This window comes from Patagioenas fasciata, chromosome 1 (assembly GCF_037038585.1).
Source record: "Patagioenas fasciata isolate bPatFas1 chromosome 1, bPatFas1.hap1, whole genome shotgun sequence".
In the NCBI taxonomy this organism is placed as follows: domain Eukaryota; kingdom Metazoa; phylum Chordata; class Aves; order Columbiformes; family Columbidae; genus Patagioenas; species Patagioenas fasciata.
Window position 1 is genome coordinate 34,267,663 of NC_092520.1, and position 15,453 is coordinate 34,283,115.

Here is a 15,453-nt window from a genome sequence, read left to right on the forward strand (position 1 = left end):
GTTTAAAAACTGCAATGAATATACAGCCTTTCAAACCAACGTTAATGTCCAAAAAATTTTCTTCTCTTTGAGATAAAGCAAGGATGCCACTACATGTTGATTCACCTCAGTGGTTTTTGAGGCAAAAACGCCTGGAGAAAACATGAAACAAAACCCAACACAGGCTCCCTTGCCAGGAAAACAACCCCCTAAACTCCCTAAAAATTTCCATGTGTCTAACATATATATAGTGTACACAGGCATATTTATGCACACACACACAGAGATATGTATGTACATGCCTGTGCACAGTGTATGCACGAAAATAACTCTGTATGTATGAAAACAAAATCTTTAAAATATGCAAATATATATAAACTATGTATATTTGTGTATATATTTCTGTATCTGTTAATATGCATATACGTACATATATTTATATATGTGCACGCACACACACACACACAAAATCTCAGCCATGTCTCTTTCTCAAAATTTGCATCCCAAGAATAAGATTAAGTTTGCTTGAAGAGAACTAGATAATAATTAATGTATTATTTATTAATATTTAGATAATGAATAATGCATTATTTATTAATATATAATTAATATAACTTGGACTGTTACCTGTTTCCACAGGAGAGTGCATTAACCACTCTTACTTGCAGTCATCTTTTTGCATTGCTGCTCTGTACTGACAAGCCTGGAGAAGAGGAGAGCTACTACACTGTATTCCTGTCCCCAAAGGCACTAATTAATTCATAGACCATAGCTTAGAAATTTATGAAAGTGAGTATCTGAGACTTAATTGAAGGAAAGGAAAAACTCTTCCTTTTTCAACTTGTAGGAATCACACACTGGCCTCTCTACATTTCTGAGCTAACCTCTATATTATATTACTTTATTCAACTGTTAAATTTATTTAAAGCTATCAAACCATATCAGAAAAAATGTCAAAAATGAAAGTGCTTACAAAACAAGAACATCAATCAGCTTTAAGTATTACTTACAGCCAGAGGAAATTAGGAAATTAAGCTCTCAGATTCTACCCCTACATCACACTCCCCACCGCATCCTTTAAAATCACCCATTTTTTGAAACCATGGGTTTCTTATTCCACATGTCAAGTGCTGACCCCCTGCTTTTCATCACAAACAAGTGGTAGGTGAAGCAGATGAGCAAAAGAAGAGCATAAATAAACTATTTAAAAAAGAAAATATGCAGTGGATTTGGGCAAAGGGTGCAGTACCAGGTTATCTCCATTCACTAGACCATCCCATTTGTCGCCTTTCCAAAGCGCTCCCACCCTGTGAGCAGACGGAAGGGTTATCATCGCCATTGCGCAGATGTGGAGTTTCATCCAGCTGTGTAACGCGCCAAGGGAAGCCAAGCAGAGTCTGGGGGCTTCATCTGACTCCTTCCCTAAGGTTTCCACTGACTGCACAGGGACTTTATTTACTGAAGTTGAACAAAAAATTCACAACAGAACTGGCAAAATGTAACAATGGGTTTGTTCTCATCAACTTAACATCTGGTTTCTGAATTAACATGGAAGGAGTTATAATTATTAAAGCAGAGTAATCACAACAAATAGCAAGAGCTCCCTGTCTCCAGAGTGACTGACCCTATTTGCTTGCATCCATTTATTGTTTTTGGTTTTTTACAGATTGTAAACAGTCTCAATTACATCTCAAGCAATCCATGTTTCTTGTTTTTATTGATCAGCACTGTCAACTGGCTCAGTTCTGTGCATAAGAATTTCATATACTGTAAAATGCCTCAGTACAGTATGAATTTTAGGTACAGTTACCGTCCATATGGTCCCATGCATACAGGTGTACTCCTTCTGGATGAATAAGCAAACACTCCTTGGTAATCTAGTTAGGACAAGTTTTGAATTTAAAAAAAAAATCTCATGAGAAATAAAATATTCCAATCCCCAAACATCGTCTGCTTAATATGTAACAGTCATCTAATCTGTATTTTTTCCTCAATTAGCTTAATTTGACAATTGTTCTCCTGAACAGCATGTCAATATCCTATAAAAAATGGATAAATGAAACTTTCTTCAAAAGTAGTTTTCTGAAAGAATTACAGATATTAAAACTGTTGGCAAAAATTCTTCCTCTTTTTTTTTGTAAGTCAAAAACTGCATTTATACAAGCACAACTGAACCTAGTGGTGAACACTGATTGAACTACCCACACCCCCAAAATAAGAAGGTGTGCTTATTCTTATTAAACTGTGAATTAAATTAACAACAGAATTCAAGATACTGCAATCTACTCCATTGCCAAAATACTACATTATTTGGATGGAAATTCTAACCTCATCCTTGCTCGAGTGATGAGCAGGATGGCAGTTAAACCAGGCTTGGGATAAACGAAGTGGAAAGATTGGACTTTATTCCCCTTCCCACACAATTCATGCTCTACAAATAGTTGTTTTTCACATCCTGGTGCACGGCAGTTCTGTCCCAACTTGCTCAGTTGTAATAGCCAACACTGGCAGGGCAGATCATGCCTTTCCCTCTTACTCATTCCACCTAATCTTCTGCCCTTTCAACAAACTGTATCTACTTTCCACGCCCCCCCCCCCAATCTCATTTCAAAACAGATTGTTTCTTCTCTATCTGACCCTTTTTAATTTGGTTTAATAATCCAAGAAAATACTTCTTAGCACAAATGGGGAGAAAATGTTATATCTAGAGGAAAACATTTGCTTGGACAGAAAAAAAAAAAAATATTACAAAAAGGCATGCAAAAAGCATAAGAAACAGAATTAAACTGTTTGCTCTGGTGATGTACTTGTACAGGCGTCATGAAATCTCCAATTAATTTCCCATTTACCAAATTCCAATCACTCAACTGGACACAGGCTGCTTTAAGCTGAGCCGGCATGAAAACGATAGATCCACAGACATAGCCAAGAGTCCCTGAGCAAACATCGCGGCTTTTTTTCCTCACTCGGTTCTGCTTCCCAATTCTTTCCTGATCATTTCTGAGCCAGATCAAGTTCACCACATGGGCTGCACAAACCTCCCTCTTCCTTTCCCCATTTCCTCTCTACTTTTAAACTAACAGACTGACGTAGCTCGTCTCCTCTGTTAAAACACTGTGTTTATCCCCAGTTTAACATAATTCTTTTTTATTTTTTTTTTTTTAATTAATCTCCAGCACGCTCAACGGAAGTTTTCCACATGTTCTACTTGGATGAGCATGTATTAGTTAGTGGGTCCTATTTTTAGCTGTTTTGCCTTACTTTGCAGTTTATTTCCTTAAATAGCAATCTGGATATCGACACAGAGCTACGCAGATGAAAAATAAAACATATTCCCTGTTTCACATACATTTAGGGCCATGGAATTTTAAGCTTATAAATAGCAATATCTGAACTGAGGAGGACTGAAATTTAGCATCGTAAGGTTAAACTAAAAATTTGATTATTATGACTTGCTAACTTATACAGACTTTTTTCATGGGACATCAATCCACTTAATTTTAGATCTTATTTTTTTTTTAACAATGGAGGAGCAGCAGCTGCTACAGAATTTACTGGTAATCTTAATTATACTATAAGCTTTACTCTGAATCCCCTTTAAAGTTGAGGCACCTCAACGGAGGTGGACAGGATCTCCCTCTGGAGGCCTTCAGAGGCATCTTCCTCCCTCTCCTGCCAAGGTAGGAAACTTCACTTGGTTGCACAATGGGTTGGCTCCCGCATGCAAACTCAGCCCAAAGACGCTCATTCTCTCCTTCCCGTTCCCCATCACCCACATACTGACCTGCATTTCACCCCCCTGTCAACGTTGTTGATGGAACCCGGATCAATGAAATGACTGAGGTAAAAAAAAAACCAAACAAATTCTTTTTAAAAGACGATCATGTCCAAAATCTTATTTACAGAGCAAACCAAAAAACTGGACCAGCAGAATGAAGAGAAGCAAATGGCAAAGCCACAAAACAAAAAAGCCCACAAAAGGAGATCACTGTGGGAAGCGTAAATTTCTTAAAGGGCTTTCATCTCTGAATGGTGATACCAATGGGGAATAGAATCAGTCTGGCTTCACCATACTTGTTGTAGTTTGAGTACAAAACACTGCAATGAAGTCACAAAAGAAAAAAAAACTTGCAAAGCCTCACTTCAAATCAGAGGAAAGTGCAACTTCTCATGGTTTTGCAAAGCTCTGCCCAAACTAGGGAAAAATGGTAAGCTTTCTGATCAAAGTCTTCTGTTCAGTGAAGCTGAGATGAAAGAAAATCAGATGGTATTTTCAAACGTGTTTGCAAGTCACGTAACCACATTAGTTAATAACACAGGAGATACCTTCTCTTCCAAGGCAGATGTGTCAAGTACAGGACCAGGAGGAGCTCCAGCATGTAACAGAGCTTGCTGGTTTTTGTAGCTTTGGTACAAGTTTGAATTAACCAAAAGCCCCTTCCACAAACAATGCAATGCATTTACCCGTGCACTTTTTTGATTGGTTAGTTTCAAGTTTTTCAAGTCTCCTCATCTGTATTTTCACTCTACACCCCAGTAAGGTCATCTTCCATATTCACCTAAGCACCCCAGTGACAAATCTTACATTAATCTACCTTAATCTTTGAGAAATCAGTCCTATGTTCCATATGATAACATATAACAAGTTATGATCATATAAAATAATCCCCTTCTCCTGTGGGGATACTTCTGTGCTGCCAATAACTTCCAGAACATCCTCGCTGACTCCAAATGGGCTTCCCATTTCTACAGTACCTTTTATAGCACTTAAATGGGAAACTTAATTAGTCAAGACGGAGACTGGAATATTTTTTATTTGACTTAATTTTGTATTTTATGTATACAGCTTTTTACTAGAACCATTTAATGAAATGAATGATTTAAAGAAGATGTTTTTGATGATGGTGATATCCAGAGCACACTTTTGTTTCACAGCAATGCAGGTAGCGCGATATGGATTATAATAGAAACATGAATAAAGCAAACATATTAAAGTGTTTAATACTATACAACGCTAAAAGTTGCCCTTTAATAGTCACATGTTAAAGTATTTAATAAAAGAAGAAAGCAGCTGTGTGTTCAACAAGCAACTGTTCTCTTGCTTCTTTGTGCTTTGAAAATAAGGTATTTTAAACTATCAGTTTATCTACTAGCACATATCAGTAAGTATTCAGCGACACAGTATAATGCCCTCCTTGATAGGTTCTAAATTCCTGTTCCTGCAATGTCGAGTACATAGTTATTTTAGTAAAGTACGATTCCCAAGCATCTGTCTTTTGAGTTAAAAGCTTCAGGAGGAAGCTGATGATCTAGCTGTTGCCAAAAAGTATTTTTTCAAATCAACATTATAATTAACAAAATTAGCATGAAAGCAGTCACAAATCACAGAGCACTTCCCTTGTAATAACTCATTATACAATGTTTTACACTAAGTGTTCATAACTAATCATTTTCATCTTCACAGTAATGGGGATCAAAATAAAACCAGGATAATATTTTTGTACCTCCAGCAGCAACACAAAATCCTAAATATAATTCCTGCACATCAATATTCTGAGTCTTTGCTATTGACAGTGAATGTGAAAAGTCTGAGAAGAAAAGACTATGGTGGTTTCAAGTAAGTGACATTTATATACCTCAAATTAAACTAAATTTTCAAAGACAGGTATCTAGACCAGGTATCTACTGCATATTATTAAAATAAACCAGCTATAGGTAAGAGAATATATTACAAAGAGAGACATAGCTGTAGATTAATTTTTAAATTATCACTGAAAATGAAACAAAATATAACGCATAAATAGAAACAAGACCAGAATGCACTGAGAAATACTAAGACCAACACAATTTCCTCCAATATACTCAAGATTATAAAACAAATCTATTTTAGAAGAAAAGGTGCTCACTGCACAAGTTTACTAAACTTAAATGCTACTACTGAAATTAGCTCAGTTAAAATCCATCATTCACAGACACACTTGCCTTTACACAGAAATCCAGTTTTACAGATGTACACTTATAGCTCGCAGGCTTAATTTCCTTACAATACTTACTGCTTCATGATTCTCTAGAACTATGTCTTCACCAAAACCCAGAGCCTAGTCTAACTCTTATTTCCCAGGAGTTTCCTCACAAATCAGCTAAATACAAGATTGCAAGTATGTACCGTGGCTATTCTGTGTCTCGAGGTTTTTATATGCCACTGCCCTCCGTCAGATTTATTACTCCCCCATAATCTAATATAGAAAGAATTCACCCGATTGGCTAAACTGCACAGCGAAATGTTTCTATATAAAGCAATATTTTGAGCTTCCCGGTTGGGATGTTCCATGAGCGTGACACTTTGAAGGAAAAGAAAATTTCCATCTACGAGTAAATAGAAAGCTACACTCCAAACATTTTCAGCTATTTGAGATATTTTTAAACATCAGCGTTTCTTATCAGTATCTATGTGGTTCAGACTGGAGAGAATCATAGAATAGAATCATAGAATCATTTTAGTTGGCAGAGACCCTCAGGATCATTGAGTCCAACCGTAACCTTACTCTAGCACTAAACCATGTCCCTAAGAACCTCATCTAAATGGCTTTTAAACACTTCCAGGGATGGTGACTCCACCATTTCCCTGGGCAGCCTGTTCCAATGCCTGACAACCTTTTCCATGAAGAAATTCTTCCTAATATCCAATCTAAACCTCCCCAGGGGCATCTTGAGTCCATTTCCTCTCATCCTATCACTTGTCACTTGGGAGAAGAGACCAACAGCCTCCATGCTACAACCTCCGTTCAGGTAGTTGTAGAGTGTGATAAGGTCTCCTCTCAGCCTCCCTTTCTCCAGGATAAACAGCCCCAGTTCCCTCAACAGCTCAGAAACGTGAGATGGAACCAGCCAGGAGCTCCAAGAAGGGAGCAGCCATTCCATCTGCTCCTCCTTTTTGCCTGCCCAGGGTCACGTAAGAGATGGGGGCTACAGAGATCAGAAAGGAAACACAAAAAAGAAAGCACTCCTGCTCATCTCCCAGCACCCTTCACATCCACACAACAGCCTTCTTGCAGTGGATGGCCTTTATCCTATGGGCAGTTTAAGGACTGAAATACGAATGGCACAAGTGGTACAGGTGGGAACCAAAAATACACACAGGGAGGATGGATGCAATGGCACAGGTGACTTAAATGCAAAAACAGTGGAATGAGGGATGAGGGAGAAAAAATACGGAGAAGCAGAAATACTGGAACTTTTACTAAAGCCCTCTGCCTCCCAAGGTGACTTCAGCCAGTTGACACCTGAGACCTTGAGTCATCTATACATCCTAAAAACTTCCACTAACATCTTTTAACTAGCACTGATATTTAAAAAATATTTTTTCCTTGTCTAAAACAGCAGTTGATTAAAGCAGTCTTCTAATAAAGAATATTGCAGCATCAAAGAGCTGCACTTGCCTTTGTTCTCATTAAATGAGCCTCATCTACATATACTATCTATTTACTTACCTATAAGGGAAGTGAAATGGCTTAGGTGTTCATTACAAGTTGCATTTTCCCCATTTTGCAAGCATCCTTTTTTAATGCCTATCACATAGTCTGTGCACTCCTGCAAAAGCCAGCTGATCTCCTAAGCCTTGTGTAGATTCAATCCACCAATATACTTAGTAAATGAAAATACAATTCTCTTTCCCATGTTATTTTGATTTATACTTTCCATGAAGATATTAACAAAATCAATCATGAAACGTTTGACACTTTGTACTTCTACACAGCAGTCTTAAACTGGTAGAACTGCCCTATCGAAAGTCGTTTTCATGTAGTGGAAAAGGGCACGGGAAAGATTAGATCTGGGAGATTTGCCTTGAGCAGCGAGTGAAACCATGACCATGAGCATTCAGAATGGTATTTGTGAGTGAATTGTTCCTAGCATCCAAATACAACACTATGATGTTTGGGTTCTTATTGAACCTGCTCTTCTAAGGTGATTAACACAGCATTTCCCCAGGTGACCTAAATGCAAGGTAAGACATGGTAACTCCCGTCTGAGCACCAACACAGTCACCTTTTTGGGAGCGGAGCAGATCACCTCCAAGCCTCTGGAGAAATTACATATATAACAGCAGAAGATAATGAATGAATGAATGCACCCCAAAATGGCTAATGCACACCTGAAAACTAAATTTCTGGGAAGAGGGAGGAGAAGGGAAGCAGCAATATCCTACAGAAACCCCTGGCACCCATTAGCCTTCATGTCAGCAAGTCTCGCTGCTGACCGATTGTCATGTGGATAAAGTCTGACCAGATTAAAGAAAGTGATAAAAAAGAAAGGGATGCCCAAAAGATGGGGTGGGAAACAGGATGAATTGCTTTGGAGAGGCACATTTTTCTTTCCACTGGCTATAGAGGGAGTTCAGATGACAAGGAAGATGACTAACCTTGGCATCAGTGAAATGAAGCGACATGAATCCCACCTTACCTACTCCTTTCAGAGGTTATAAAAAAAAGTTATTGTATTCGCAATACGAAAGCTAAATTTCCCTCTGTTACGCTGTTAGGATTGCACAATTTTTATGTAAAAAGCTTTGGTTCAGCAAAGTAGGTTTTTAATTAATTTTTCATATGGCTTTTCTGACAATCTATTTTCACCTCAAAAAGCACTACGGTTTTATATTCAGTCTAATGGTTAAAAGCATTTCAGATGACAAATATAATCTATATTTATTTGCATCATAAAGCAGTTTCTTGAAGGCAAAGCATGATAAAAGAAGTATGAATTGTCTAATGAAAAAGACATTAACATTTGTACTTATGAAATTGTAAGTATTTAAAAGTAATTATTCAAAGATTACTTGAGAAATGTTGCATGGACATGATACGTGGACAACAGGAACCAAAGTGGCAAAAAGATCTACGTAGAAAATTATATCCATATCAAACACCAAAGACCACTTTTCCTCAAAAAAATATGTAATTTAGATTCTTTTTCTATGTTGTCTGTAACAAAACAGATGAAGATCAGTCCATTATTACCAGACACTTTTCCAGATACATCTGCTGTACCTCAACTCTGAAGTTTATTAGTTCATTACTTTATTAGAGAAGCCTAAGAGTAACCAGGTAAACGGAACGCAGTTCATTAGCAGCTCTGAACAGAATACACACTAATTCGGTGTTGCAACATGCAAAGTGAATGGAATTAAGGAAAGCAATTTTAGATAATGAAATTTAAAATACTTTATATTCTATTAAGTTCCTTCCAGACTCCATTGGACAAAAGACAGACAGACAGAATCAGCTACAGAGCTAATTATCCCTCTTTTAGATCTTCCTAGTGAAATAGCCTGTTCTATTGATAAATTGATTCCCCACGCTAATACTGAGGTTTAAAACGAAGAAGTTCATTGAACTGCTGAATTATGGCTGCATAGCTTTTTCTGAGAAAACTGATGGTACTGGCTTTGATAAAATTGTTGGACATAATAGCTACAGAGTGTAAAAAAAAAAAAAAAAAATAAGGTGGTGTGATGCATCTTATTTCAAGATCATCCATGGGTTTTTATTGCCATCCAGTCCCTGCAACCATTGACACATTCACTGGGAAAAAATGCTGGGCACTGCCAAAGCATATTGTTTATTGGCATAGAGACCAAGAGCTCAAATGAGTAGTTCCATCAGGTATGCATTCAGCATAAACCAAACATCACTCGCAACAAGATGACGTAACGAATGTAAAAGCGAAAAGAAAATGAAGCTGCGAAAGAGGAGCAAGCGCGGCAGCCCCAGCAGTGCAGGGATGGAGGGAGGTAATTAGGGCACTGACGCTGGGAACAGCAATAAAATACCGCATGTGAAGCCCACCGCTGTTTCTTGAGTCGTTGTTTTTCTTGACATTGTCAGATGTTGGCTGGCACCCACTCCCGACAGGTGCAGAAAGGCCATGCCATGGCCGATGCCAGGCTGGCCCAGCTGACTCACTGTGGCAGGTGCTGCCCACGAGTTCCCCCCCAAAAAGGGAAGGTGACCCCTCCAGCCATGCCACCCGTAGCCAAGAAACAGAGAGAAACCCGAAGTGCCCGGTGGGTGCCCAGCAAATGTGGCGCAGCCCAAGATCATTCTCCGGGGTCACCTTCTTGAAAACTCACCAACAGCTTCTGTGCGTCCTTTTGTTCTGGTTAAAGATGTGCAGGAAGAAAAGGTGTCTGTGGATGCATAACCAGGACTGTGGACATTTCACAAGCCCCACGGTAAAGAACTACTTCAGCAACTGAGCTTTCAAAAAGGAGAGACAGTTCTTATTCTGGTACAATAGAAAATTTAATTCTGCTGCCTTTGTTTGCAAAATCAAAGTTCTCTTAGAGGCAACTATGCTCATGTAACAGAAGCGATCTTTTTTTAATTGGTTTTTCAATTAATTGGTTTCCAAGGCTTTCGTAATTTCCTGCAAGAATAAAAGGGCCATATTCTCTGTCATATCCAAGATTTTGCTCATTATAAGAACTTCCATTTACTTCATTCACTAAACTCAAGAGAAGCTGTTCCTGAACAAGGATTACAGCTTCGGGGTTTGAGTCACCAGGGCAGATCTACCAAGGTCTTTTGCTGGGAGTCTGGGAGCTCAAAACAAAACAGAAACTGCCCCAACACCCTTCCCAGCAAGAAGTCTTTTGATCATCCTCCCATGCAGTTCAGAAGCTGCAGCAATGAGGCAGAGAAGGCCTCTCTTCATTCCACATCAAAACCCATGCACATTTGGCTACTTCTCCCCCTCCCAAGGGCTTCCATCCTGCCTCCAGTTTCTCTCACAAATCATCAGATAAGCCAGGCTTGTCCATGCACCGATCGGAAAACCGACAATTGTTCCATGTAATAGTTTCCTAACAGCCTCTCCAGACATGCTGTTCTCTCTTTTGGAGAATAGTTTCTCTCTAGAAGGGGATCCAGGTGGTCCTTAGGGACTCTAGAGTCTGTCATAGCTCCTTCCTCTTGCCTGGGAATGGAAAAGCTTTTGATCTTAGCCTAAGCAGTCATAAACCGAGGTTTGGTGGTATGACAGAGCCATTAGCCATCTAGCCGCTACATTCTTTCCGTTTTGGTGGGCATAGCAAAAGGCACCAAACTATTCTGAACCCTGGAACTAATACTTTATTATAACATCTACTATACCTATGAATAGTGAAAATTCGGAACTGCCAAGTGAAACATTTAAAAGCTTTGCATACAAACCTCTCCCTAACTACCTACAGCATTAGAGGCCAAGTCTCTGCTCTGTAGACCAGCAATTCTCAGTCTTTTCCTCAACTGAACATGTTCTTCAGAAGCCCCTCTGGGCTTCTAAGAAGCCTCTCCTTCCATCACTGCTATGGGTCCCCTGTCCTCCTGCAAATTCCCAAAAGCTGAAAGTACCAACTCCCCTGCCCTCTTCTCTCCTTGCAAGAGATAGAAAATGGTAAGCAAGCTGTTTTCTACACTGTTTCCCACACTCTCGTTCATCTGAAGAAAAAATAGACAATATTCATACAGGTAACTATGAATAAACCAATTTAAATACTTCTACCATCTGTCATAGTGTTTCTTGTTTCCTAAAGTAATGAATGATCTGAAAACCTGGTACGAGGTATTGTTGGCTCTTCTTGAAGGTCCAGAAACTACCTGTGAGAACAGAGCAGAGATTCTGCAGAAGAGGTGTTACGACGGATGGTAAGTCTCCCAAAGCAGTAAGTCTTGTACCTCCATTTTCACAGCGATCAAAATCTCAGCTCCTAAGAAATCGCTGCTTTTTGGCAGCCTATATATTAGCAGGATGTGTATATTGGCCTCGTCCTTGAATTCACATTTCTGTTTACGAGAAAATAAAGTTAGCCAGGCCCTTTGTTTTATTTTCCAACTTCTGCTCGGTTCATAATAAGAGACTGCTTTAAACACCATCAGATTTTCAAGAGCATTCAGCATCAACAACTCCCATTCAGGCATGTAAATAAGTCACTTTGGATTTGCTGGATGCTGAGTGCTCTTGAAGAGCTGCCCCATCTACTACTTCTGTACCACTTCACATACTACTCACTGGATTTAAAGATGACATTGACAGACAGACAGTGCACTACCCAGGACTAACTTTGATCATTAGACACGCAGGGAGAAAAGCTCTGTCATGTTGCAGAAACGCATTTCAAAACAATACACTCTTCCTCATATCTCTGAACCCAAGTGTTTAAATTACATACTTTGTACAGATGTCAACACTGAAAACAAAATGAACTTCCCAAGTACCCTCATTTTTCAAACCGTTGCACAATTCATCCTAGGTTGTAGCAAGTGATCACAAAACAGACTTCTCTCAGCGCACATACATATGCACATTTTAATTTTGCTCTTTTGAAACTTTCTTGATACTAAAACACTTGGGAGAGGCCATTATTGAATGGCTGAAGGGAATATGCCATGATTAAAACTGCACAGCTTTTGCTTCCAGGCCTTTCATTAGGAAGGTAAGAATTCATATTCTTCTGAAAACCGAAGAGGAGGCATGGACATTCCCAGTTGTTGTCATGGATACAGCTGCTGAGAAAAATGTCATTGTACCCCTGCAGATAAACGCATGTGCCAACTGCTTGGAATACACAGCGGTAAAACCACCGCAGACGTTAAACATTCTCACATAGCCATCAGGTTCCTCTTGAAATGTACACTACATACAAAAAGAAAAAAAATACAAAGTTATTTTTAAACATAAAGGTTATGGCATGAAGGAAGAAAAGGCTAGGCAGTTAAAAAAAAAAGTTGGCACTTTCATAGTTCATGATGTCATGGAGGAAAAAATATTATGGAACAATAGCATGAGTAAAGGATCAAGTGTCAGCCCAACTTAGAGTTATCTGGATTTTGTCAGTGTGTGTTATAACAGTATTGTTAACTACAATAACTGTATTTCTTAGGTCAATGGACAATTAAAGAAACCAAACAAATTTAAAAAAAAAAAAAAAGTAACAAACACACATTGGAAAATTCTGAACCAGGGAAGCTCTGATCCTGATTAGACCACCTCATAGTGTCGGCATTTTTACTTGGACTAGGACACTCCAAATCTCTTTTCACTTCAGCTTTACATTAACTGTTTACTGGGGACACAGATCACAAAAAATGAAGAGTTTGAAAACATGAGACTGTTCTTCCTCGTACCATTTTCCACATCCACTGCTGGGACAGGTGCTTGAATGAAGTGAGGCAATTACCAGGATGTTCCTCGAGTTTTGCTACACATCGTGCAGTGGTATTTCATTGCGCCAAGCAGGTGGGAAAAAGCAAATACTGTCCCCACAGAGAGCAGGCAAGGTTTTGGATTCTCCTCCCCTGGTCGAGTGAAAGGACACAACTCCCTCTCCCTCCTCAGGTAACCCTTCAGATATCAGCTGCTAAACAAGCCCAGAAGGAAGGGAAGGCAAGCGGCTCCAGGGCAATCATTACTGTGAGCAGGCAAAGCACCCAGGGCTGGTCAGGATGTGGAAAGGTGAGTTTGGTGGTGAGGCACACAGAGACAAACAAGAAAAGACTGCCTCCTCTCCTGCAAAAAGAGGCCTTCAGGAGCATGGAAGAAACCATCCCAAACTAAGGAGCTAATTCGCCATTGTGCAAAGACCAAAGAAATAAGGAAGCAGAACTGAGCACCCTGTTATAAATCTCTCCTCATAAGTACTTTGGGACAGGCCTAAACAATACAATGCCGTGTTTTGCAGAGATATGTGAGCTACCGCTAAGTGAAGCACGTTGAAACTGGAAGCAAGATAACCGCTTGACCATGATGTAACACCCCAGCTAATTAGCTTCGTTAGGAACAAAGCCTGAGAGGGTTGCACTGCATCCAGAAGACAAGCAAGTCCATTTAGGACTAGCTAAGGTGCCTCAGTACTGCAAGACTGTCTTCCATGTAGACACTTGTGTGATGTATCAGCCAAAACTGTAAATCATGATACAATAAAAATAATAATCATCATCACTATCATCATCATCACCACAGGAAGAGGCACAGTTTCATTGGAAAGTAGTTGTGAAGTACATGTGGTAAAAAAAGAAAGGTGAGAACATCCAATTACACCCCAAAACATCAGTTATTTTACCGAAGCTGGAAGGGAACTCCTCTGTTTGAGGAGCAGGCAGAGCACGGATCCTGTGTTAGCACAGATTCTGACACTGCTGCTTTCAGAATAGGTCATGATGCTTATCCCAGCCAAGAAAATAGCTGTTGATCGGCGTTCTGCCATATCTGATCATCGCTATGGCCCAGCACCTCACCCTGGTGTCCACTGCAACACAAAAAGTCCTTTGAAGCTATCCAGTTGTTTTACAAAAGAAAAACCACAAGAACAGAAAACAACTTGAAACAGCTCACACATGGCAGTCACCCCCCTTCCCATCACTGTAACCAACAGACCTCACAGGCATTTGGCATAATGGCTAAGTGCTGCACGATTCAACTGAAAAAAAAAATTAAAAGGTGTTTTAAACAACTGTTCAATAGATTCTATAGTAGTCATCTCAGCTTAGGAGTTGTAACTTCCTCTTCAGGAATTAACATGTTTTCTGAAGAACCTCCAAGCCCATTTGAGACGGGAAACAAACAAACAAACATACAAGAAAAAAAACAACCAAACAAACAATCTGGCCTTTCTCGTTTGACAGATAGGTTTTAAAACATAAGTTCATGTCGCAAGTACAGATAATTATGGCATGAGAATACACATTTCAGAATGCACATGCCTTGCAAAATGAAAATTTCTTAATAGTTACAGAAGGACTTCCAGTACTTGCAGCCACAAACCCCTGTCCTTTGATCCCACTAGCCTACTACACCTCCCACGCTTGTGTAGCAGACAATTAGGGAAATAAATGTTTTTAAATTAAAATAATTTCTTATCCTCAGAATACATACAAGGTTTAGAACATCATCATTTCAATCCTGAAAGATGGAAAGGTTTAGCTGGATTTTTGAGGAGGCAGGCAGTCTTGTTTTACTATTTAGACTCCAATAGCAGCAATTAAAAATATACTCTTAACTGAAATGACACGAATTCATGGGTAGAAACCCACCTGAGGAGAAATAAGGAAAACAAAAAATGGATTGCATCAGGAGCTACAGATTATAGAAAAATCAAGAAAAAATTCATAGGCTGGACGCTGCCCACCAGGCAACATCCTCCCTTTTAAGAAGAACTAACCATGTCCCATAGGCATCACTGCCTTCCAGGAGAAAAGCTGTTATGAAACCATTACAACAAGCAACACCTGATACAGTGCTAGAGGTGGAACACCCACAGGTCACCTTCCTGACCAAGCTGTCCCACAGTATTTCTAGGCACACGCGCAGCAGCCAGCGCAACCTACAAACACTTAAATCCTGTTTCTTGTTTGCTATAAATGTCGTCAGTGTGATCTGCTTACTATGAAAGCAGAAGGTCAGGTGCATACTAAGCACACCGCACAAAGTGTTAAAATCACA

At 39.4% G+C, this 15,453-nt stretch overlaps 1 protein-coding gene across 2 annotated transcripts in view; it reads right to left on the minus strand.

The window, feature by feature from the left end:
• Positions 1-15,453, minus strand: part of DGKH (diacylglycerol kinase eta) — a 175,033-nt gene that overhangs the window by 137,984 nt on the left and 21,596 nt on the right. The window lies entirely within an intron of this gene.